This window comes from Rhinolophus sinicus, chromosome 8, assembly GCF_057876585.1.
Source record: "Rhinolophus sinicus isolate RSI-liver-muscle chromosome 8, RSI-T2T, whole genome shotgun sequence".
NCBI classification, from domain to species: Eukaryota; Metazoa; Chordata; class Mammalia; order Chiroptera; family Rhinolophidae; genus Rhinolophus; species Rhinolophus sinicus.
The window spans coordinates 62,128,014-62,153,991 of NC_142508.1; the positions used below are offsets into that span (position 1 = coordinate 62,128,014).

At 41.9% G+C, this 25,978-nt stretch overlaps 1 protein-coding gene and 1 long non-coding RNA gene across 14 annotated transcripts in view; one reads left to right on the forward strand and one right to left on the reverse strand.

Annotated features, from left to right (window-relative positions):
- Positions 1–25,978, reverse strand: part of PMFBP1 (polyamine modulated factor 1 binding protein 1) — a 384,114-nt gene that overhangs the window by 66,420 nt on the left and 291,716 nt on the right. The gene's annotated exons all lie outside the window — the stretch shown is intronic.
- The window catches only part of LOC148757592 (uncharacterized), a 36,219-nt gene continuing 26,879 nt past the window's right edge, over positions 16,639–25,978 (forward strand). Inside the window, exons 1-2 of the long non-coding RNA XR_016022049.1 lie at positions 16,639–17,312; positions 21,098–21,350. This is a non-coding gene — a long non-coding RNA (uncharacterized LOC148757592). The remainder of the gene's footprint in view (positions 17,313–21,097; positions 21,351–25,978) is intronic.

Sequence of the window (25,978 nt, forward strand, 5' to 3'; positions counted from 1 at the left end):
CCACTCTTTACATTTCTTTAATATTGCCCAATCTTTTTTGTCACATTTTACACCAATAATGGTTAGGAATTTCCCAGAAGACTTCTGGCTCAGTGCCTTATACAGAGATAATAGGAGGATGTCAGTGGATAATTTTTGAAAGATTGCTCTAACATTGCTAATAGGCTCCACAATCCAAGTGCAGTTCTACTCAAATTTGCTTGGTTGTAAGAATACGGATTCCCAGGCCTCTCCCCTGGAGATTTGACTCAGTAGGTCTGGGGTACTCCTGGGAACATGTATTTTAAACAAGCAGCCCAGTGACTCTTATGCTCAGACAAGGTCAGAAAACACTGCCCCACTAAACAAATGGGTTCTAGCTATGAACCAGGATACAATTCCAATCAGACACAGCAGAAGCCACAATGCAAAAAAGAAAAAAAAAATTGGATATTTTAATAGCTAGAGACAGAACCATCTATGAGTCACGGGATGCCTTCACCACCAGGTAATTGGGCACCTAGGGTCATTGCAACCACCTGGAAGCTTCTGATAGAGAAAGCACTGGGGAATCTTTTATTAACATATTTAATGTGCTTGACTAAGGGGAAAAAGTAGACAAAGCCAGAAGGCCTTGTTAGCAACCCCTCCCTGTACAGTGCGTGGCCAGTGGAGAAACAATGCTTTCTTTCTCAGGAAAGGATTAGTTTAACCCTTGACTGTCTTTCTCTGGGGAGAAGCCAATGGGTACTTACGAGCCTAAACAGTAGTCTTGCTGAACGGGCTGGAGGTCCCTGGGGCAACATGGCCAGTGCCTGGGAGGGGTACTCAGAAAGCCACAGAGGCTTCTGTTATGGAACTCAGTTATGGCTTCTAGCAGAGACCAGTCTGCCATGTAATGTCCCAGGATGCCCTCCTCCCCTACTGGGGTCAGCTTAAGAATTCCTGCAGACCCCAGAATATTGACCCACCAATGAGAAATCCCCCTACCCCTTCCTTGTTGCTGAAGGGTGAGTGCAGCTCTTTCCCAGCTGACGGCTGCCTATTGTAAAACGATGCAGAACCTTAGTGGGAAGCTGAAATTGGAACCTAGTGCCTCAGTAAGCCAAGTGGTAACTCTGATCTGCGGATTTGTCAGGCCACTTCTGTCATTCTGCACTCAGACCGACATTATCCCTGCACGTATACCACAGTAGGTAGGATTTCCACCTGCCCCCTCCCCAACAAAGTTGGCTACCCCATGGGGAATTTTTTGTTTGGTAGCAACAGCTAAGCTAAGTGAAAATGTAATACTCTCTTCTCATCTGAGACGGATATATGCAGATACATGGTGTATATGTAGATAAATTATCCTGCGTTGGGGTGTCGTTTTGTTTTCTATCCCTGCATGTGTCTGGGGTGGCTTTGTGTGTGTGTGTGTGTGTGTGTGTGTGTGTGTGCCTTTTTCATAAATAAATATTTTAACTGGAAATTTCCAAGCGTATGACAGGCCTAGAATGTGAACTTGAAAGTACTGTAATAGAAATCATCAGTTGCCATGGCGACGTGTTCCAAGAGCAGATTGCACCAAGTCACATGGGCAGAGAGTGCTCAGTAATACTAACACATCAGAGAGTGAGGCCACTTAACCTCAATCGCTTCCAGCTATTGTGCAGAATGCAATTGAATTTATTCCTAATTTCTGCCAGTGCTAAGGAACAAAATTTCCCTGCAGATTTTAATCTTACTCAGGCAGCCCCAGCCAGTGCACAGACACAGTTCAGCACCAATATTCAGCCCGGCTACTTGCCCACTTTACAGCTCTATTTTCTTGTTCTTATTTTTAATAATAGCGTCCCTCTCCCTGCCAGATCCCGCATGTTCCCCTGCCCTGGGGAGAACTCCCCTCCTCCTTTCCGAATGGCTGCACAGTTTCTCTGACTCCATTCTACTAATACAAGGAATGCAGCTTTCATGACAATACCGGTAAAAAAAAAAAATTGACAGGGCTCCATTCTCAGCAATAGTTTTTTTTTTTCCTTCCCCTCACCCCAAACCTGTTCTGAAATATAATTCCCAGCGGCTTTGGGCTGTGCCTTAGAACGCCACAATTAACAGCCCCATCGGAAGAAGGAGCAACGCACTGTCACCGTCCCCCCCCCTGGTCTGCACCCCCCCCCCCCCCCCCGCCCCAAACCAGGGGAGCAACACAGATTAGCAGGAGGTCCAGCCGCCCAGCACACAACATTCATTTTGAGAGCTTCTCCGCTCTTATGAAGGCGGATAAATCAGAGTATCTCATACGGACAGTCTCAAGTTAGCAGTGTCATCGATCTCCCCTGCCCTTTCTACGTTATTTGTCTTATTCATTTCCAAAGATGGTATCAGAGATGCCGAAAGAGCCTTTGTTTTCCACACACTTGCTCTTCCCAGGGTGAGTTGCTGTGTTGCTGCAGGAACTAAGAGGCATGCTTCCGGGCAGCCCTTTGTCTCCAACCCAAGGTCACCTCTCCCTGTTGGTTCAGGTGTTGTCCACAGTCGGCCTGTGTTCCCAGGCAGCAGGCAGCATCCTCTTTGGCTGAGTCTTTTTGTGGCCCCAGCTCTCCACTGACCTCCCCCTTTGTGAATGTCACTTTTAAAAAGATGGGAAACCTGCTCTAATAACTAAATGAAGACAAGGCAGAGTCCAGCCCTCAGAAAGTCCACGTTGAAGGTCAAGCAAAAGGAAACTTAAAAACATAGGGAAATTATTGAAAAAGTCTTTTGAGAAAAAGAAAAAAAGGTAGTTTCTGCAGTGGCTTCCTTTAGTCGGCAGGTTCTTCTAGTAAAGGGGGAAAATGGAGTCACAAATCACTTACTCAGCTAGTACTAAGCCATTGTTCTAATGCTGTGCTGGAATAGGAAACGTGGAGAGGAGCTGAGAAGAGAGGGAATGGCAGCGTGAAATTAGGATGGGCTGCTGGTGCTCGCTGCTGACTCTACACAGAGAGCCTGGTGACTACAGAAATCTGCATGGAGCTTGCGAGAGAAAAGCAGCCAGAGAGGAAATGAAGAGAAGCATGGCAATGAATTTTATATCAGAAGTGTGACATTTGGATAGGGACAGAGAAAACCACATGCCAAGATGCTGGTAGCCCACAGGGCTCTGTACCCACCCTGCTGCAACAGAGCCTCTGGAAGGCCTTTGCCAAACAGCCTCGCCCCACACCTGCCCTAGCACAGGGCAGGGTAGCAGTGTGTGCTCAGCTGGAGTCAGCCCGCCAGCCTCCTCAGGGACTTTAAAGCAGCCCAAGCCCCCCTGGCTAGGAAAGGGATGCGGTGTCCTTTTAATTGGCAAATGGTCCAGCTAGTCACAAAACTGAACATGTTTTCTAATCAAAGTGGGTTCGATTTATAGGAGGGCATCATTTTCACACTTACTAGTTTAAAATAGTCATGCTTAACGACAGGGACACGTTCTGGGAAGTGAGTCGTTAGGTAATTTTGTCACTGTGCGAGCGTCATACAGCACGCTTACACAAACCTGGATGGTCTAGCCTGCTACTGTAATTGTATGTGCTATGCTTTCATTCACCTGGCAGCGCAGTAGGTTATACCAGCATCACCACAGACACGTGAGAATGTGTTGCGCTATGACACGACAACAGCTTCAATGCCATTAGGTGATAGAAAATTTTCAGCTCCACTACATCTATGGGACCACCATCGTATGGGCAGACCTTTCTCAACAGAAATGGCGTCATTCTGTGGTGCATGACTGCATTTCCTGACCCTCTTGCTAGAGCTATTCAGGCAATTGGAGCCTTGGAAAGTTCTACGAGGTTGTCTAATCTAACCCAAGTTCCTTTAGACAGAGAGGCCTTCTAGAACTTTAACCCATACAGCAGTATGTGGCTGGGGGCCAATGAGCCTCATCGCCTCCTACCAAAAAAAGATGGCGAGAGAAATGTCAGAAAAAAGCCTGAGCATTTTATCCCTGATGAATTTCATTAAAGGGAAGAAGCAATCTGTGCTATTATGCTAATATCTGCAATAGCAATTTTATTATGTTCGTTAATCTATAGTCAAGGAATAACATTATTACAGTTCTTATAGCCTTTCAAAGTACTTTCATAACTATTACCTTATTTGAATCGCATGGCAACCCTATGAGGTAGGTGGGGTGCATTTTACAGAGGAGAAAATTAAGATCTAGAAAAGTAAGGGCTAGGACAAAGTCACACAGAGTAAGGACAAGATCTGGATCTTAGGACACCTGATGCTATTTCCACCACCTGTGGGATACTGGACAGTCTGAGGGCCTGACGGCCTACGCTTTTGGAGAGAAATGGCCCAGAGAGGCTCCTTCCCACACAACTGGCTATAATCTTATGTTTGGAAAGAACCACCCCATGGGTGAATGGATGGGGGTTGGTGCCTGAGCAAAGTGCAGTCATCTCTGGGTTGAGCAGAAGGGGCCAGCTGCCTCTGAACAAATTTGGTGTGGATTCTGTTCACTAGAGTTTTCCAGATTGAATAGAGGCAATGCAGCCCAATTCAATTTTCTCTTTTGGGAGGTGTGAATCTTGGTGGCAAATGAAAAGGCAGGTATCGTTCTCCTTTGCAAGAAGCTTACTCTACAAGTCTGCCTAAGAAGTAGTGGGACTCAGAGTGATGGTGGCATTTAAGGTTTCATGTAGTGATGTTGACTCTGCCGAAATGCACACTGTTTATTGCATCTTCAGCTACTGAGTAACAAGAGAAACAGACTTCATTGTCCCTCCCTGTGCTTCCCTCTGTCTGTACTGTCTTCCCTACCCTGTCCTTGGTGGTATAGAGACGGTATCAGGGATGGGTTGAGAGTTAGGGATGTCTGGTAAATATGCGTATATTATCGAGCAATATAAAAACCAGAGTTCTAACACTGGCTGTTGGGATGAGGCTTCATGGAAATGGCTCCATGAAAAACCAGCATGATGACAATTTGGCTGATAGGAAAAAGAATCTCTGTGCTTTTCCAAGTTTCCATGGATCCTTGCCTAGGAATATCTATTACAGAAAGTAACCTGAATGTGGTTGGATACTATTTAGATATGTCAATCTATTTTTCCTTTATTTTCCTCTTTTCCTTCTCTTCCCACAAACAAGTAGTTTGATTGGTCACTGCCTCTGGAGGAGCATGCGGCAAGGCAAGGTGAAGGTCTTTATGGCTTTCTTATCACTAAAGCTTAAATTCTTAGGGTAATGGTTCTGATGGGATATTAGCAGCTCTAAACGCTGGAAATGTACGCCATGGGTTTTATTAGTAGTTTAAGTGAATGGGAGGTATTGTTGGCATTTTGTTCTTAAGGATGCTAAACAACCAACAACGAATGGGCAGGAGCGGTCCTGTCCCAATGCCGGAGGTGGCCTCCCCTCAATTTGGCAGAGGGCTTTTGGGAGCACAGGTCCAGTGTTCTGAAGCAATATGAAGGCAAAAGAATGAGGACCTAAAATACATTCCTTCAAACTTGGGAAGAGTGAAAGGGAAGGGGAAGGAGGGGAGGAGTAGAGAGAAGTCTGGGAGACCTGACTGCAGAAGGGACTTGCAATACACCTCAGCGTGATGTGCATACGTGGTGCATGTAGGTGAAGGTTTCTCAGCCGTAGCACAGTTGACATTTTGGGCCAGGTGATTCTTTGTTGTGGAGGGATGTCCTGTGCATCATAAGATGTTTAGCTGCATTCCTTACCTCTACCCCTTAGAAGCCATTTGCACCCCCTCCCAACTCATGACAATGAAATGTCTCCAGACATTGCCAAATGTCTCCTTGTGGGCAAAATTGTCCCCAGTTGAGAGCACCTGCTCTAGGCCAGGGATTGCAAACTCCATTGTCTAAAGGAACCAGAAGATGACGACAACAACAGAAGTAGTAGTAGTAATAGTTAACTCTTCCATGGTGCTTACCACGGGCCAGGCACAATTCTAAACACTTTATAAATTTTAACTCATGTAATCCTCACCATTACCCTAGGAAGTAGGCACAACCTCATTTTATAGATGAGGAAACTGGGAGACTAAGAAAGTCATCTGAGGTCACACACTAATAAGCGGCAGAGCCAGCATGTGAGCTCAGGCCACGCGTTCCCAGAGCCCATTTTTCTCTGACCACAGCACCATTTTCCTTTATTTAAGCCAATTCATCTGCCTACCTAGGAAGAAAACCTCACAACTACATTTTTTAAGGATTAAGGAGTTTTACAGTCTCCTATGATACAAATGTTTCTACATCTGAGAGCATTGCTCAAATGAGAATACTGAATTGACAAAAATAAGTGGGCATTGCAAAGCAGGTAGTGTTAGGTGTGTTTTTGTTTCAGCAGTGTGTGGGACCTGCTTCTGACCCTCTTGTATTCTGGCAGCACAGGGTTTTAGCTTTAGTGGCAAACCTGGAATGTCAGGGGCACATCCAGAATGTGCCATGCTATCCAGTACTCTCCTACCCGCATCCTCCATCCTGGGTGGGCAAGGCAGCAATCCACTTAGTGATGGACTCTGCCTGCAGGAAACAGCTCAGGTGGGCATTCTCTCTGGCCCTGGGGGATAGCAGGCTGCCTGGGGAGAAGGCAGGGAGCCTGTGGGCCCAATTCTGCACGCTGCTGGTGACACATACAGAGATTGTCCTTCGTGGGGTCCCTGGGTGCTTTAGTTGAATTATGACTCTCTGTGTGTGGACAACTGTCCACTAACTGCTTTCCCCCTATTGTTTCACCTGTGGGACAGATTCACAGAGTTCCCCAGATTGTCACAGAATCCTAATTCGTGAATACATTATTGTTTTTCCAGATATTTTCCCAGCACTGCTTCAACACTGACCTGGAGCTATCTGATGGGAAAGCTAACATTTGGCTCTGTGTCTTCAGTGCTCAGGCTGTCCCTTGAGATGGTGAAGAGATGCTAATTTGAGTTCCTAATGTTATGGTGAACAACTACCCTTAGAACAAGGCATTTTGGATTTAAAGTTAAATTGGAGTTTGAGAGGTGTTAAAGTTATAGGCACCGTGTCCACATTTTCATTATAGCTACTTCTCATTCCCAACAACTATAGAAAGATCTTCAACACTTCCCACATTACATCTGGTTTTTCATTCAATTAGAATCACGCGTGCCCCTTCTAAATATCATAGTTAGAAACAAACAGCAATTTTCAGAGTAATTCTCCCTAACATGATGGCAAACACTTTTCCAGAATACAGAAGGGCCTGGCTCTAAAACAAATGCTAATAAAGAATTCAAGCAAAGCTGCTAATACCAATCCTTTAACACTGAAGCTGGTTAAGGGTTTGTACTGTTTTTCTAAGAAAGTTTATATTCAACCACAGCATTACCCTTTCCCTCTGGGCCCATTTCCATCCCAGAAAGGGACTAATATTTGTCAATTACCTACTATGTGGCTGGACAACCTTCTTTACATACATTATCTTAAGTCACTAAAAAATACTTTCAAAGCTCATTATTTAGGTCAGAAGACTAGACATATTGAAAGACCACTAACTCTACAAGGTAGGTGCTGGCCAAGTGGCAGAGTACCCTGGTTGTTCAGGGGGACTGAACACCCAAGGATGGGGTACTCATGAAGGTTTTGAAAGAGGTTGCTTCCTCCAGGAAGGCCTCCCTGACCCTTCCTCATCCCTTCAGAAAACTGAAGTTCACGCTCCCATTCTGGAGTTTTCACATCACATTATTTCACCTGCTACCTTGTAGTAATTTATTCATGTCTTATCTCCCTACTAGTGAGAAGCTGCTTTATTTATTTATTTAATTTATTTTAAGGAGGGCTCAGCTCACAGTGGCCCATGCGGGAATCAAATTGGCAACCTTGGAGTTATTACCCTGTTTCCCTGAAAATAAGACCTAGACAGATCATCAGCTCTAATGCATCCTTTGGAGCAAAAATTAATATAATACCTGGTATTACATTATATTATATTACATTATATTATATTATATTATATCATATCATATCATACAAGACCATGTTATATAATATACATTATATAATATAATATATAATATATATTATATAAGATATATTATATATCTTATATATATATATATATATAATATATAATATATTATATATATTATATATTATATATCTTATATATTATATATCTTATATATATAAGATATATAATATATATTATATATTATAATGTATTATATATTATATATTTATATATTATATATTATATAATTATATAATATTATATAATATCTATTATATTATATAAGGTCTTATGGTAAAATAAGACTGGGTCTTATACTAATTTTTGCTCCAAAAGACGCATTAGAGCTGATGGTCCGGCTAGGTCTTATTTTCGGGGAAACACGGTAGCACATGCTCTAACCAACTGAGCTAACTGGCCACCCCCGAGAAGCTGCTTTAGAGAAGATGGTCTCTTTCACTCAGCTGCCTATGGACACCCTGACTAGCACGGTGTGTTGTAAATCTTGTGCTCTGAAGGTAGAGTGGCTGAGTAGATACCCTTGAATGAATGAATGAATGAATGAGTGAGTTCATACGGGACTTGAGCTGGATCTTGAAGGACAGGAAGATCCAGACATTCCTTAATAATAAATCAGTCACTCCAAATTATAAACCATTCTGGCCAGCATCTTTCTGGAGTCCTTACTGATCTTTTTCTCTAACCACGCTAAGAACCATGCATTTTTCCTCCCCTAGGTCCCATCCTGACACATTGTTTACTAGCAGCATGGTCATTAGTAACATCAAGGCTTTATTGGGATGGGGAGTTGGCACTTGATTGCAGAGATCCCATTACTTCCCTGTAGGAGGCTGTCACTTCCCCAAAGTGCACTACCTCCAGTGCCAATCTCTGGCTCACACATTCTCCTCCTGACTGCTGGGAGCATATAGGCATGCTGCATGTCACCTGCTCCTCCAGCTCTTGACAGTCTCCTTCCTTTGTTTCCAAATCCTAAGCAAATTGCTTGACTGACGATCAAAGCCTGCTAACATCAAACAGCTGCTATATACAGGTGTGTTGTACAGTTACCTGCTGCTTGCTTTCCTCAGCAGACACTGACATGACAAATAAAACCAGGAGCTGGGTGCCAAGGTCCTCTTGGAATTTTGCAGAGTTGGAAATTCACCCTCAAAATAGCCTCCCTCCGTCTTCATCCGTGGGTGGGTGGGTGGGATGCTGTCCTCCTGGTTCCTGCAGTCCTTTGCAAAAAGCCAGGAATCACAGTGGCTGCATCCAAGCAAAGAGGTTGCACTCTTCTAGAACTCGATTTACAAAGGACACCCAGGCGCCTTACAATATTTTCCAGATTTTTCTCTGTTGTTAATGTGATTACATGAGTGCTTTCTGCTGCTCTCTGCTCTTAGCAGTCTTCCCAAAGGTCTCAGGTTCTGACCTTTGAAGGTAGCTCTGATCACTCTGGAGTATGACTGGGCATTCAGTCTCCCATCCCTGGGGGATGAGGTTGGAGGACGAATGGATTCCCACTTCTTCCAACGTTCCTGCCTATACTTTGGAGCCCGGACAGCTACCAACAATTACTTTCCATACTCTCTTTTATTTACAAGGTGCTTTTGCACCTAGGGGTCTGGATGTAATCGACGTTCTGCCAGTTAGATGTACCTGCATGAAATGAGGACGGTGACAGTGGGGTGGAACCACGTCTTCTGGGGCCACGCTTTCTCTGGCAGCACCATCATGGGTATGTTGGGATATTCTCTGATGGCTGCTTCCTGACACGGAGGCTTCCTGATGACAGACCTGGCAGCAGTTTCCTCGGTGGTCTGTCCGTTGTTCAGTTTTCTTGGTGCTCTGTCTGGTGCTCAGAGTCATTCCTGAAAGTTCCACCTAGTGCCAGTGTTTTTTTTTTTTTTCAGCTTTCCTGGTAATTTTGTAAGTCATTTAATACCCTCCTTTAACTGGCCAGAGTGAATTCTCTTCTCTATGACTGACCCTTAATCAAAACAGAGGGCAGTTGGGCTAGAGATTCATCCCCCATGCATGGCAGGGTAATCAGCCAGCTGGCAGGGGTCCCGTACCGGGCTGCAGGCAGGAGGCCAGGAGGGAGGAGGACCACTGTTCCCCCAGGGAAGAACCTGCCTGCTTCTGCTCTCTGCTCACACCCTTCTGCCTGGGACAGTCTTTCCTTCACCTTCACATTCCCGCTCCTTTGAGAGCCATACCTTCCCCGTCCCACCCCCAGCTGGAAGCAGTTGTTGCTTCTCTGAACTCCATGAGCACCCAGCATACGTTTCTTAGGAAATGACCACTTTCCATTCTTATAGTTACTTAAGACATTACTTATGTCCTTGAAGAGCAGGAGCAGAGACTGAATCATTTCAGCAGATCCTGAGAATCCCAACACCTGGAGTACCTTGTATGTATACGCACATAATAGTCACGACAGGAATGGAAGAACAGAGGAGAGAGGCACACGGGACTATGCTCCCAACACATAGTAGGGCCTGATCTACGATTTCCCATCATTTGCCTTCATGGGAGTTGTGGGCCTTTCAAAGACCTCATGCCAGTTTAAAGGATGGCATCAGAGCAGCAGCGCTGCCCAATGGAACTTTCCATGATAATGAAAATGCTCTAGATCTGAACTGTCCAGTGTGACTGTCGAGCACTTGAAATGTGGCTAGTGAGGTTGAAGAACTGAATTTAAAAATTCTGTTTAATTTTAATTAATTTCAATTTCAGGAGCCACAGTGGCTAGTGGCTGCCATAATGGAAAGCACAACGTCAGAGTATATACAGTGTTTCCCCAAAAATAAGATCTAGCCAGACCGTCAGTTCTAATATGTCTTTTAGAGCAAAAATTAATATAAGACCGGTCTTTTTTTGCTATAATATACGACCGGGTATGATATAATATAATATAATATAATATAATATAATATAATATAATATAATATAATATAATATAATATAATATAATATAATATAATATAATAATATAATACCTGGTCTTATATTAATTTTTGCTCCAAAAGACGCATTAGAGCTGATTGATTGTTCAGCTAGGTCTTATTTTCGGGGAAACACGGTGCTATCCTGACTGGCACATGGACCTCTCTGTATTAACTATTCATTCCGTCACCACAGGCCAGAACACTCTAGAATGTCATCCCTGGTATTTATGGATTGGGAGTTTGCCTTCCTGCCCCAGGACCAAGAACTTAAAGATTAGAAGAAGGACAGAGACCCAGAAGCTTCATGGGGGGACTTTACAACCTGGGACTAACTTTCAAATTTCAAATTTCAGAAGCAAATGAGGCTTCCTGACTCTCGCACCACTGAAGTACAGGGCTGTCGTAGCACACAGCCACTGCATTTCGCACATAGAAATTTATCTGAGGATGTACTACATCCACTAAACTATGCAAAACAGCATTGTTTATCATACTAAGAAATGGGAAACAACCTAAATACCCATTAATAGAGACTGATGGGGCCATTTATACTAAACCCATGTATGCCATTAAAGGAAGGTGGTAGCTCTTCGTGTTTTGATATGAGAAGCTATCTAAGGCAAATTATTGAGTAAAAAACAATAACAGGAAGGATATTCAAGAAACTTCTGGGAAGGACCTGGAGGGAAAGGGCAATACTAAGATAGCAGGGGGAAATTCTACTTTTCACCCATTACCTTCCTGTGCATTCTGAATTATTTTTACCATGAAGATGTATTTCTTTTATAGTTAAAATAGTTAATAAAAAAGTGTATTCTCATCAGGACAAGTTTGGGGAACTCTGTTTTTTACGTTTCTGGTAGTTTCCTATGTAAACATTAAGGTAGAGATTACTAGTGTGCTTGCATATGTGGTTCTTCTCTCCTTCCTAGTCTCTCAGTAAGATGACATTCCTTTGCCCCTCTGCAGTTAGGCAGGACCACGTGACTAGTTCAAGACACTGAAGTATATGTGGAAGTGACATGTGCCATTCCCAGGCCCAGGTGTTTAAGAGTCAGTGTGCTACCTATGTGCTCTCTTCTTCTCTGTCACAGTCACTCTGGAAGCCTCCTGTTGAGATGGCAATGGCCCAAATGGAGGGAGCCAGAGTCCCTGAGGCACTGCACAGAGAACCCCCCCGTGTTCAGACTTTGCATGAACAAGAAAACGCTTTTGTTGTATTAGGCCACGAGATTTCAGGGTTTGTTACCTCAGCCTCCTTGATCTTGATCTGACTAAATCGTTAATGACAAAAGAACGATCGGAGGCACATATAAGAAACAGGCTTCCACAGACTGCATTACCTGCCCTGGTGACACTGTGGGGGAGGATTATAAACCCTTCCCACTTGCTAATGTTGGGATAGTCATGCATTTGAGCAACAAGAAAGGGAAGTACGATTCCCAGGTACAGAATTCTTATCCACCTTCCAGCCATGGTGGTGACTTCATTGAGGACAACTGTACAGCCAGGAAGACTGCTCTGACTTGTAACTTAACACTTAAGTCCAATGATGTTTTTCTGTATCTTCTCTGAGCCTAGCTGGCATAAGAACAATTAAGCAGGAGCCATGGGGTAGCTCAGCCCCTCACCCTTCATGCCCTATATGGCAAAACAGAAGCAGGTGAGCTTTAGAAGCACCAGGTGCTCTGGGGACCTCAGTCTCTTCCTTCTCCACTGCTCTAGGTCCACTGTTTACGAAGAGGGAAAGCTCCAATGACAACAACCTGAGAGCCAGAAAAGAAATCTCACTGCTTTGCTTTGCCTCAGTTCAGATCAACTAAAAATGAATGAATGCCCTGACTAGATGACTGCTTGCTGTTGGAAGACGGAGTGGGGGTATAAGGAAGTGAATGAGAGTGACTTGGAAGGTATGGAAGAGAGAGGACAAAACTAGAGCCACAAGAAAAAAGCACAGCTCGATCTGAGCTTAAATTCTAGCTGTGTAGCCTTAGGCAAATTACTTAGTCTCACCGAGCCTGTTTCATTTTACGGGTTGTTGAAAGGTTGATATGAGACGATGCACTAGATGATGTACTAGTCCTCACAGAGTGTCTGACAAATAGAACTAGAGGCACCTCCAGGCAGGGGGCCTTGGTGACCTGCACCTATTTATAACTTTGGAGGGTGAGCCAAGGGCAGGGGAGCAGCAGGTTGCTCACTCACTCATGGCCATTCCAGGAGGGCAGTCCCTGGGGTCATTCCAGTACTGCACTGACAGCTCACCACCAGTCACCATGTGGTTAAAACTCAGAACCTTTATTATGCACATTTAAGGTTCTAAGGCTCAGAACCGTTTTCTCTTAAGCCTTAGACCAGCCCAATGGCTGTGACGTCTGTTATTTCCATCTTGTAGAAGATGAAACTGAGGCTCCAAGAGGTTAAGGGATTGGCCCAAGTCCACATCGCCTGTAGAGCTGGGATTCAAACCCAGGGATTTTGGTTTGCGAGTCCACACTGCCTCCGGAAGCACTGCTCTCAGCTCACTCACAGTGATGATGGCTGTAGCTAACAGTAATGACAGCACAGCAGGTGAGGACGTTTTTTGCTCCTAAAGGTTTTATAGTGAACATCATGTGAACCATATTTTCACCCAGAATGCATGTAATCTTAACATTTAAAAAAATGTACATAGAAAGGGGATTTTGAATTGGAAAATATACAAAATATGTTTCTCTATTTTTCAGTGTTGGAAGGAGTACAGGGTGTGTCAGGAAGGCAGTCCTATATATCATGCCTCCAAGTAACCCAAAGTTCTACTTTGCCTTGACAGCCGGCCTGGAATGGTGAGTCAGATGGCAGGGATGCTTGGATGCTCAGGAAAGAAGTCTGGGCTTTGCCTTGAATCACTGGAAGTGGTTGAAGAGGGGACAGATGTGGTGAAACAATGTTCTGCTATGTTCAATCTGGCAGTACTATGCAGGGTAAGGAGAATAAAGAGAGGCTGAAGGCAGAGAGCCAATGAGAAGGCTGTCGCTTGTGGGGGTGAGGGCTGGGCTAGGGTTGAGCAGAGGTGATGAAAAGAATGGGGTGTTTGGAAATGAATGGAAAAATCAACACGACTTGGTGATTAATTGGATCCTTCGGTGGGGGAAGCAGACACAGAAGTTTTCAGCCACAGGAAGAATCAAGAGGAGGAAGAGATAATTTTCAAGAAAAGAAGATAGACACACTACATTTTAGATGAGGTGGGAGCACTGAGGAGAAATGGCTAACAGGTGGTAGGAAATCCAAGAAGAGTGAAGGTTTCAGTCTGAGTTGAAAGCTGTAAAAGACCAATGTCCCAGATCAAGCAGGAGAAGTTCCCTCTTACTTTTTGTTCTTTTCAGGTCTTTGATTGATTGGATGCGGCCCACCCACCCACATCAGGGAGGGCAATCTGCTTTACTCATTCCATGCATTCAAATGTTAGTCTTATCCAGAAACACCTTCACAGACATTTTCAGACATGTGTGGGCACTCCATGGCCCAGTCAAGTTGAAACATAAGATGAACCATCATGAGTGCCGTGAAAGTCAGTTTTTTTGGGGCTACATAAAGAATGTGTGGTGGGAAAAAAGAGGCAGGAAGACATATCCACCTATCTGGGAATGTTGACAGCCAAAAAGAGAAAAATCACATACTAACCAGAAGGGGCAGCAGGTCAACTAAGATTTCTTTAAACGATGGAGGAGACCTTTTGATTTGACTCTTTTTCGCTAATCCACACGGACATTCATTCTTTCATTCCCCACCCTCTGCAAAGGTTATTAAATTGAATCCATAATTTTCCATTCTAACTATATTTGCCCAAAGGTAAGTTTAAGTTAGTTTGCATTTTTGGGATGCCAACACTGGCAGATGCAGGTAGCTCAGAAATTATCTGGGGCAAAGGAAAAACCCAGCTTATGATCGAAAATGTGTTGTGGATAAAGGTGCACACTGCTTATCGAGATAATTAATTGTCCTATGTTATTTTCAGTTTATTTGTCACTGATGCAGAATGCATGTTTCTGGACAGCACGTTAACTGCCTTAGTGTTTACTTAAATGCAAGGAAACACATTTCTCAAGCATTGGTGCCAGATGCGTCCAAAGGAGCAAAGGAGACTGCAGTTTTGTCAGCTGGACCAGGTGGCAAGTCTGCTGTGGCACAGTGACATGTCCCTGCACCATTCCCCATCTAATCAGTGTTCTAGCACGAGAGAAAGTGCAATGCTCACAAGGGAGGATTCAAGATTGCAAAACCTTAAGGGTCAATGGTGACAAAGTCTTTTTTGAGCTTGCAGACCATTTGCTAGAATCCTAGTTCTGTGTTTCACCAGTACCGCCCCTTTCCCACACACCTCTGCTCCTAAATAGATCCCACGCAGCCAGCTGGGCATGGGCATTCAGCCTGGGGAGCCTTCTTCCTGGGAACCACATTTCTCTTGTCATCACTTAACCTCTTAAAAAAGACCATGTAAATACCTCTTAAATGTGCCTGTGCCCAGAGAGTCATGTGCATAGTGTACCTGGCCAAACAGGTTATTTAACAGGAAGTCCTCTCTGTATTTCCAAGTGAGACCCACTCTTTGATTTACAATGATACCCCACACATATTTTCAGAATTGTCACTCTATGTGTATATTACCATCCAATTACACATAGGTGCTCAATAAAGGCTCTTGTTAGATTATTTCAGTATAATTAATTAGTACAGCATAGAAATATAATTGAAGTTAAGAGATTATAGTTGACAATACCGTATTATATACTTCAAAGTTGCTAAGAAACTAGATCTTAAATGTTCTCACCATAATTACGGGACATGATGGAGGTGCTAGGTAATGCTATGGTGGTGATCATATCGCAACATACAAATGTATCGATACATTGTACACCTTACACTTACACAATGTTGCATGTCAATTACATTGCAATTGAAATGTATATATGTATATATAAATATCCATATCCATATATATAGATCCATCCCCAAAAAGAAAAAAGAGATGCCACTATACATTATACATATGATATGATAATATATAGTGTTACCTCTTTTCTCAATTATATTTTTTATACTATAATAATTATACTTAAATAATCTAACAAGAGCATTTATTGAGCACCTATGTACTCAGTGTTAGGTTAAGACCCAGGGGACACAGAAAAAATAGCAGACATAATATAAGTCCTCACGCTGACTATGACTACATACAAGCTGGGGAAATAAGACCCATGCACAAGAAGCGACAATTAACTGTCCTAGAGGCACATGCAGGAGGCTGGGGGCCAGGAGGGCATTCCTTCCCTGCTTCAGCCTCTCCACATCCTTCCAAGACTCCAGTTTCTGCTGGGCCACTCTCCCAGTTCTCACTGGCTCTGGTGACACTTAGTTCCTCCCTCGTCCCTTCCTCCCTGGGGCAGTAACAGCTTCCCACTGTTGTTAGTCTCTGGGCACCTCACCTTTTCCTGTCTGTTTTCTTAATCCCATCCCCTCCTCTGTCAGTAGCCCCTTCCTTAAATTCCCTTCATCTGTACCATTAGGAGTGAATTCTGTTTCCTGCTGGGACCCTGACTGATGCAATGAAACTTAAGAAGTTGCAGGTAGGGGGTTGCTTTGCTTCTTGGTAGAGATTCTAATGTGTCAACCAGAACAAATACTTGTTTGATAGAGGAAAGAGGGGTTGGCCTTCCCCAGCAGGAGAGGGGGAGGAGCTTTGAAAGCCGACTATTGACAGAGAGGAAAAAGCAAGGGCTTGAAGGGAACAAGTTGGCGGTTGGGTGCAGACAAGTCTGATCTGCACAGCTAATTTTCAGACTTTAAAAAGTTAAATGAATCCTTCCTGGAGGCTTGTGCTTCCTGTGCTGTCACTTGTTTGAAAAGGGAGCTACATCAAAGGCCCAGGCTGCGGAATTCCCTAGAACCCAAACTTCAGAGGCCTGCGGGGGCAAACTGCGGCTCCTCCACCCGGAGGAGTGGCAGTGAGCAAGGAACCCCTCCCGCTGTAATTACTCCTGCCAGAATATTCTTTTTCAAGCTTTGCTAATTGAAATTAAACAGCTGCCATGTTTGGACAGGGACAAAAAAGAATTCATTTTTCAGCCTTCTCTGATCTAACAAAGACTGACAGCCTGTGAGAAAACCAGGGAAAATTTTACTCCCATGGTTACTGAGTCTCCCACTGGTTGACCCAAAGCAACACAAAGAGTGCTGAGGAGGTGAAGTCGTTCCCACTATAGCAGGAGCAATGCCATCTAGGAGTTCACAGGACAAAGGACACATTAAGTTAGTTTCATGGCCACTGTCACCAACAGCCAACTCTTCTCAGTGCCCCAAATTAACAAGATACTCACTACCCTATGCTGGAAGGGGTTAGAAACAACTAAAGAAGAAAGAAAAATGCCTGCCAAGTGGATCTTTTGCTAGGTAAGTCCTTCTCTGGGTAGGAAATGGTGGCCAGGGGTGGTGTTATCACCGTAGGGGCCAGTTGTAGTAAAAGGATGCTGAAGGAAAAAGAATCTACAAGGTGCTTAAGAGTGTGTGAGGTGCTTTCAGAGAAGTCTGAAATCCCCACGGCAGTGTGGCAACTCAGGTCTTAGGGAACAAACTAGACTGGGAACTATGGGGCTTACGTATGGGTGTGATTTCCCCAGAGATTTCTGTGAGTTAGGTCTTTGTAATACCTCATCCTCATAGGTGGGAGATCATCAATTTAAGCACACTGAGTTCTTTGGATGAAAAGTTTAGTTTATGTCAGGAAATAACAATTATTAATGTGACTAGAAACGATTAAATCATGTGGTTAAAAGCAGAGGAGAATGCATAGATGGATACTCAAATAGTGAAAACATCAACTGTGAGAACAATGAAATGTAAAAGCTTTTACCAAGTAGAGTTCTTGGCGGGGGGTGGGAAGGGGGCGGTATTTGGTGAACTCACAGTTATAAATTCTCTTCAGAAATAGTGTTCAGGTTTCTGCTCAAGTGCCACATATTTAGAGAGGATTTTCCCGATCACTCTAAAACACAGCACCCTCGTCAGTCACTCATCTTCCTTTACCCTGCTATATTTCATATACTTATTAGGTTAGCATCTATCTTTCTCGGCTAGAATATAAACTCCAGGAGGGAAGAGACTGTGTCTGTTTTGTTCACTGTTGACTCTTCAATGCCGGCAACAGTGCCTGGTACATAATAGGCACTTGATTAGTGTTTATTGAATGAATTTAATAATGATATATAAAACTGAGTGTTAAATATTTTTTCCAGTCTTTTTCTGTTGTAGTAAAATACATGTAACACAAAACTTACCATTTTAACTGTTTTTACATGTACAATTCAGTGGTATTAAATATATTAATAATGTTCTGCTACCATCATCACCATCCATCTCTGGAATTCTTTGCATCTTGGAAAACTGAAACTCTATACCCATTAAACAATAACTCCTCATGCCCTTCCCTCCAGTCCCTGGTAACCACCATTCTCCTTTCTTTCTCTGATTTTGACTACTTTAAGAACCATGTTTCCCTGAAAATAAGACCTAGCCGGACAATCGGCTCTAATGTGTCTTTTGGAGCAAAAATTAATAAGACCCAGTCTTATTTTACTGTAACATAAGACCCGGTATAAAATAATACAATGTAATATAATATAATATAATACAATATAATTACTATAATTAATATAATATACCGGGTCTTATGTTAATTTTTGCTCCAAAAGACGCATTAGAGCTGATTGTCCGGCTAGGTCTTATTTTCAGGGACACATGGTACCTCATATAGGTGGAATCATACAGTACTTGTCTTTCTGTCATTGGCTAATTTCACTTAGCATCACATCCTCAAGGTTCATACATGTGGTAGCACGTGTCAGAATTTCCTTTTAAAGGCAGAAGTGTTAAGTATTTTGATTCTCACAACAATTTTTGTATAAAGGGAACTACAAGATATTTAAATACTCCATCCAATCTTCTAAAAATATGCTTTATGAAAATGGTAGCAATATTGAAAGTAAATCTCACTGCAAAACAAACTCAACGAAGTAATATTCACTTGCCCTAGTATTAAGGGCACTATCAAATGTATATGTGAATATCAACCTATGTGACAGAAGTAGACTAAAGATTAAAGCATAAAGTAGAATAGTTAGGTCACAGTCAGCTCTTTCTACTTATGCCAGAGTCCGAGTGGTAAGTGAAAAATGTTCTAGATTGTGTCACTCAATATGATGAAGGTTTTGCTTGTCAGTGATGGACCACTTTTACCTAGGGAATATCCTCGTTCAGATCACTCACTCTAAAGAATACTTAGTCTTCCAGATCTCAGTAAGTGACATTCCATTCATCCAAGGTGATCTTAAAATAAGACATATAGGTCTCTTGATTAAATATGGTGGTGTGACCACATGTTTATCTTTGTTTACATGTGAGACCTTATTAAAATGATTGTACAGGAATTTTAAAAAAGATATAAGCCCCCCTCCACACACACACACAAATGATATAAGCCCACTATAGAAAGAGAATGAAAGAGGTGACCCAAAGAATAAGAAAGTCAATGATTTTTGGAAGTTAAAAAGCAGATGACTAAATGAGATAACTATTTAGCAGATAGAGGAAACCACAGCCTAAAGTTCATTTAGAGGGTGATATGTATACAGGGCTTTGGATTTAGACACAGGTGTTACACGAAATCAGCAACCAGAAGAGACCTCCCTCCTACCTCCTAAGCTCAATTCACAGAATATCAGCAGCATCACATCTATCCTCCAGGCAGGATATCAGAAGTTTGTTCTCTGGATAAACCAGAGAGCCCTAGGGACTAAACTTCCCCATTCTCTTCTCCACCCAGTATCCCTAAAGTGAAGCCCATTAGTTGACAAGCTCTGCTCCCATCCCCAAATAAAGTACCCCCAACCTCTAGTTTATATCTTCAGAGAGATTTGAGAAGATGTTATGCAAAGGGAACATTTGGAGAATAAGAGTTCTTAGAATTTAAAAATAGAATTCCTGAAGTGAAAAAAAAATGTGATAGAAGAATTAGACTATAACATCTAGAATATCTTCCAGAAATTATAGCAAGAAGTAATAGACAATATAAGACCAAATAAGAGATATAGTATATGTCTGTCTAAAAGAGGTTGACAATTAATGGCCTCTGAGCCAAATCCAGCCCATGGTCTGTTTTTGTATGTCCCTTAAGCTAAGAATGCTTTTTAAATTTGTGAAAGGTTGTATATATAAAAAAAGAATACGGAACAGAGGCTATATATGGCCCCCAAAGACTAAAATGTTTCCTATCTAGCCTTTTACAAAAAAAATCCCAACATTTTGCTGACCCCTGATCTAGAAGGTCCAACATCACTAATAGGAATTCTAGAAAGAGAGAAGAGATAAAATGGAAGGATGAAATCATCAAAGAAATTATACAAGAACAATTCCCAAAACTTAAGGACAAGAGTCTAAGACAGAAAAGGTACATGGAGAATCTAGAACAATAAATGAATATTAATCCTTTACCAAAGAATATCACTGTGACATTTCATAACATCTGGGATTAAAAGAAGAATCTGAAAGTTTCCAGATAGGATAATAAAAACAGGTCACTTACAGAGGAATGAGAGATCAGATTTTTTAACAGCTGTACTTTATGCTAGAAGAAAATGGAACAAGGCTTTACAAATTCTGATGGAAAGTAATTTTTAACCTTGAATTATATACCTGGCCAAATATTAGGAATAATTAAAGACATTATAGACATGAACAGACTTAGAAAACTTACTTTCCTAGTACCTATGTTAGGGAACAGGAGTTGTAGGTATGCTCCACTAAAATGAGAGAAAGTAAACCAAGAAAGGAGATGATGGGATCCAGAAAGAGAGACTTCAATGCAGCGAAATGGTGAAGGAAACTCTCAGGAAGTTGGCTGAGCAGGGGACTAGAGATTAAATGGTCCAGATTACAGCAAGAGCGAGAAAGCGAACTCCAGGGGGGAAAAAGAGTGTGGTAGGTAACTTCTAAAATAACTCCAAATTATCTCAGACTCCTGCTAGTCATGCCCTGTATAACGCCCTCCTCTTGAGTATGGACCTAGTGACCTGCTTCCAATACACAGAATATGGTAAAAGTGATGGGATATTACTTCCACGACGAGGGTATAAAAAGATTCTGGCTTCCATCTCATTTGCCGTCTCTTGCTCTGATGAAAGCCAGCTGCCGTGTTGTGAGCTGCCCTATGAAGAAGCCCATCTGGCAAGAAACTGAGGGATGGTCCTGGCCAAAGCCCATGGGGGATTGAATCCTGCTAACAACTACGGGAATGAGCTTGGAAACGGATCCTCTTGTAGTTGAAGCTTGAGATGACTACAGCCCTGGACGACACCTTAATTATAGCCTTGTGAGAGCTCCTGAGCCAGAGGACCCAACTAACCTAGTCTGATTCCTTTCCTACAGAAATCTGAGGTAATAAATGTCCGTTGTTTTAAGACAAAATGTTTTTTTTTGGGGGGGCAATTTGTTACACAGCCATAGAAAACTAATTAATACAAGGGAGTTGAATGAAAACCTAACATGATGAAGCATTTGAGGAAAAAGGTCAAGGATAAGTAGGTAGCAAAAACAAACAGCAAACAGAAATTTCCAGAAAAATCCCAAAATTGCACTGGAACTTGAATCATGAGTCAATTTAAACGTAATCATAGTTCACTACGGGGCTCAACAGTGAACAGTATTAATATAATCCCACTTTTGTAAATATTGAATATATTATTAAAAACAGGAGTGATATAAGGTGGAATAAGAGAACTAAACTCTTATTTATCATAATATGAAGTCACTGGATAACTTCCAGTATTGTAAATAAAAAAAATAGCGGTTAATTATTTATGACTATGGAGATTAACTATCAGCATAAACAGTTAAAAAGCTGAAGATAATAGAACAACCTTCAAAATATTTAGGGAAAATTGACAAACTTGAATTTTATGCTCAAACAATTATCTCATTCAAAAAGTGAGGTGGTATAAAGTTATTTACTGACATATAAAGATTAAGAGTTTATTTGTCTTAGACCCTTGCTGAAAGAACAAATAGAGGAAATTGTTTCAAGAAGGTAAATTAAACCAGAAGAGAAGAGGATGAAGGAAGCAACAGTAAGAAAAAAAAAAAAAAAATAGGTGAAACATGTTGGTAAACTAAATAAATACAAACTGTAAAAACAAACGAATAAAAAACCAACCAACCAACCAACCAACCAACCAACCAACCAACCAACCAACCAAAACCTCATTTGGCTTTTAAAAAAAGATGGTGAAACTAAAATAATAGAAAATCCTAACAGGAAAGATGGGTGGAAGAAGTTAGGAAGGAAGTTAAGGCATGTTAAGATCCTTGTTTTAGTCAGGAAGAGGATAAAGATAATTAACTTTATCCTCTTTGCATGACACAGATGGCATTGTTCACCAGTATCTGTTTGTTCTCTTCTCCCTAAGTACACAACTAAAGCACATAAGTTCCCTGGCATCTAGGTGGGACCATGACTGAGTCCTGGCCAATGGCAAGGGGTAGTAGTGTGGAAGTAATAGGTGCCCCTTGCAAGCCTGGTCCCTAAAATACCCCCACAGGGTCCTCCATACTCTTTCTTTGCTTCTTTTAAGCTAAGTGCAGAGGATGCAGCGCTGAGGATCCCAAGGGGACATGGAGCCACCAGGTTAAAGAATCAGTATCTCAGAACTAGTACATGGCGGACAGTTGCTGTATTACAAAAACCTGCATGAGCTTTCCATTAGGCAGAAACGGTTTTATGTGTTAAGCTGCTAGGATTTGTTACCATAGCTTAGCCTATCCTGTTTTGACTAATACAGAAGCTGGTACCTTGAAGTGAGGTGTTGTCCAAATAACGTAAACTATGTGGCACTGGCTTAGTGGTCAGGCAGTGAGTGGTAAGGGTGCTGTTATTGGTGGCTAGAAAGATGAGACCCATGGTATGTAGGGGTGAAACATGAGAAAACTGTCATCTGTGGAAACTCAGGGCTTCTCTTACGCTGGCAGCTCTAAAGGAAGTCTAGAAAACAGACTATTTGTAATGTGTGTTGATTTTCATTGGCTGCCTTTGCTAAGCTATTATTATAAGAAGATGAACTCAGGAGGGAATTAGCAGGTCTGTATGCAGGAATAAATGAGAATAAAAGGAGTCCAGATATTTGCAGAGTCAAAGGGTTAAAAAAAGTTACTACTTCTAGATCCCAAACAGCCGAGGATACATGACAGAGGCCCAATAAAACCTCTCAGGTGAACAGTACAACCAGCTTGTGGTAAAGCCCAGACTGAAAACATGACCTTCCCAGTGATGGTTCCAGATGGCCTCAAGCCAGCTGCTATTAAATTGAGAGAGATTGTCATGGACGCAAGGAAGCAGAGAAATGAGGCAGGGTTGACAATCATGTCAAAAAAATAACTGGTTGTAATCACTGGGTAATGGAACTGACTGGGAAGCGAATAGACCAGAAGTCTGTACTAGTGTTTGAGAGAACCGAACTGCTAAAGAAAGCCATGAGTCTGGATTAAAGTGCTCTTTAAGTGCTTGAGACGTCAAACACCTTTAGGCTCCCCAGCTTAAGCAGAAAGCAGGCCATAGGCTGTTAATTCTATACAGCTCCCCAAGGCGGGCAAACTTCCCAACACCCATTTCAGATGCAACCTACAGACAAAGGGATTTCTTCCCAGAGAGCAGAACTGGGTCCTTGTCAGGTAGGAGGCCTTCCCAATGCCAGCCCCATAGAATTCTAGCATTTTTAGGAATGACTGACTGTAGTGTAGTGTACCCCTTTTCATTCCTTATCTGACAGGAAATTTTTAATTGCAATTCTTGCCCTTGCTTCACTAAAGTATATGGGGCAGAGGTGCATGGGTGGGAGAAAATAACATCTTTTATCACTGGTTGCCATGCCAAGAAGAGTTGATCTGACCTAACAGAGAAATCTGCGTGCTATCCAGAGATTATGGACTTTGAGCCAGAATGCAGTTACTGGATGAGACTTGGGGTAGTCCCCCTTGGGGACAGGTGAGTGTGTTCTATGTGTGGAAATACAACCCCCCCAAACCCGGATATTTGGTGACCAGAAGGCTAAACTGTGGACGAAAGTGCTAGTGCTCATGAATATCCAGTTCTCTCTTTCCTGAACACGTAGCTACACTAATTACTCTGCAACCCTTGCATCTAGGTGAGACCACATGATTAAGTTCTGGCCAGTAGAGCATAGGTAGAGGCAGGGGTGTGTTAGTAGATGTTTAACAATGGGCTCTCCAAAAAACAATACATGCATGTGTACTTGGGTTTACTATAAACTTGCTGCTATAAAGGATGGGTAGCACATTATTCACAATTAATAATATAACAACTACATTTAAAAATATGCAATACACTTTTTTTTTTTAAATTTCCATATAGCCAATTGATTCTCTCAGAATGCTCTTGTTGATTTTTACCGAACTCTTATATTGTAGCCAACCTATGGTTACAGTTGATGAATGAGTGTAGTTCCAAACGTGAATATTGGTTGGTATTTTCTTTTACATTATTGAGTAAGTGAAATAATGAAGATGTATGTCAGAATTTACTTCATCAGTAATCTGGGCAACTTCTTTGCTGAATCAGTTAACAGTTATCAAATACTAGAAGAATATTTCCTCGATATTTTGTGCTATTCATAATAAAATGACTCCAGATACAACATGCTTTTAATTATTCTGGATTTTTAATATTTCCTATATAATGTTTAAAAGTTTCTAGACTATCAATAAATAAAGTACTGATTTATAGCGTTTGCCATTTCCATCATCTATTTCAAACAACCAAAACAATGTCATTAAACATGGAGTCAGGAAGAGATACACAGTAGCCATCATTCTGCAGTATTTCCCACTTATAATACAAGACACATAAATAATTTCAAGCATAGATAATAATAAAATGTAGTAAAATAGGCAGTTTGAATAATTATTGCCTTTGCTTTTCATTTAATTTAAAACATTTAATTGCATGTTTATATGATTTAATTTTTGAGAATGTTTGTGTGTAACAACCAGGTTGCAGAATGCCTAGAAATTGACTAGGTGGCTTTCGTGAGCTGTAATGAGTTACTCCAGCATACCACCTACATGAGGTATGCCACTTACACACCTGGCCTCTAAAATATGCCGCATTACCCTTCACATAACCTGTCTTCACTCCCTGGCCAGCCCAATGTAGAGGACCCAATGGAAGACTCCGAGAATGCCATAGGGGACAGCAGTACCTGGTTCCCTGAGTCACGAGGAAGATGCCCAGAAGTACCTTCCTACTGAATATATCTACCTTGTGTGAGTGAGACATAAACGTTTGTTAAGTCAAGTCTCTGAAATTTGAGGTTGTTTGTTATAGCAAAACCTATTATGGCTGATAGAAAATTTTAAACACTGGAAATAAAATGAGGGATTCATTTAATTATAGTGTGAAAAATAACTCTAAAACATAGTGGCCAATACTAGAAATGAAAGTAATGTTATACAATATATCCAATGCCAGCCCCTCACTATCCTACCTGATACAACCCTTGCTTGTTCATCTTGGCTTCCATCCATTGGTGGTCCCTGTTCTTTACCTGTGTAAATCTAGGGCTTAAAAATCTCAAAAACAATGCCTTTGACATCAGCGCTTCACTTATAATTATTAATTTGTTTGACACATATTTGGGGTCAAAGACCAGAATCTCACAGTTGTAGGTAAATTGTTGCTATTGGTCAGAAGGCTTTTAAAAAACATCCTTCAGCTTTAAGAAAATGCTTGAAAGATCCCATTTTAACTACAAGACCACAAGATATTAAACTCTGCATCTGGACACACAATCTTATCTGAACCAATTATCCCTTGAAGCTAGAATCTGTGGTCTTTTCTCAGGGAATATTCTGACAATACTTACACTAAGCTCAAGGAATGAGTGGGAAAAGCACTCAAAAGAACCTTTAATGTAAATTAAGAAATGTCCAGTAATAAACCAGTGGAGTCTACCAGAAAACAGAAATGCTTTGAGAAATGATTTTTTCCCAGGCTG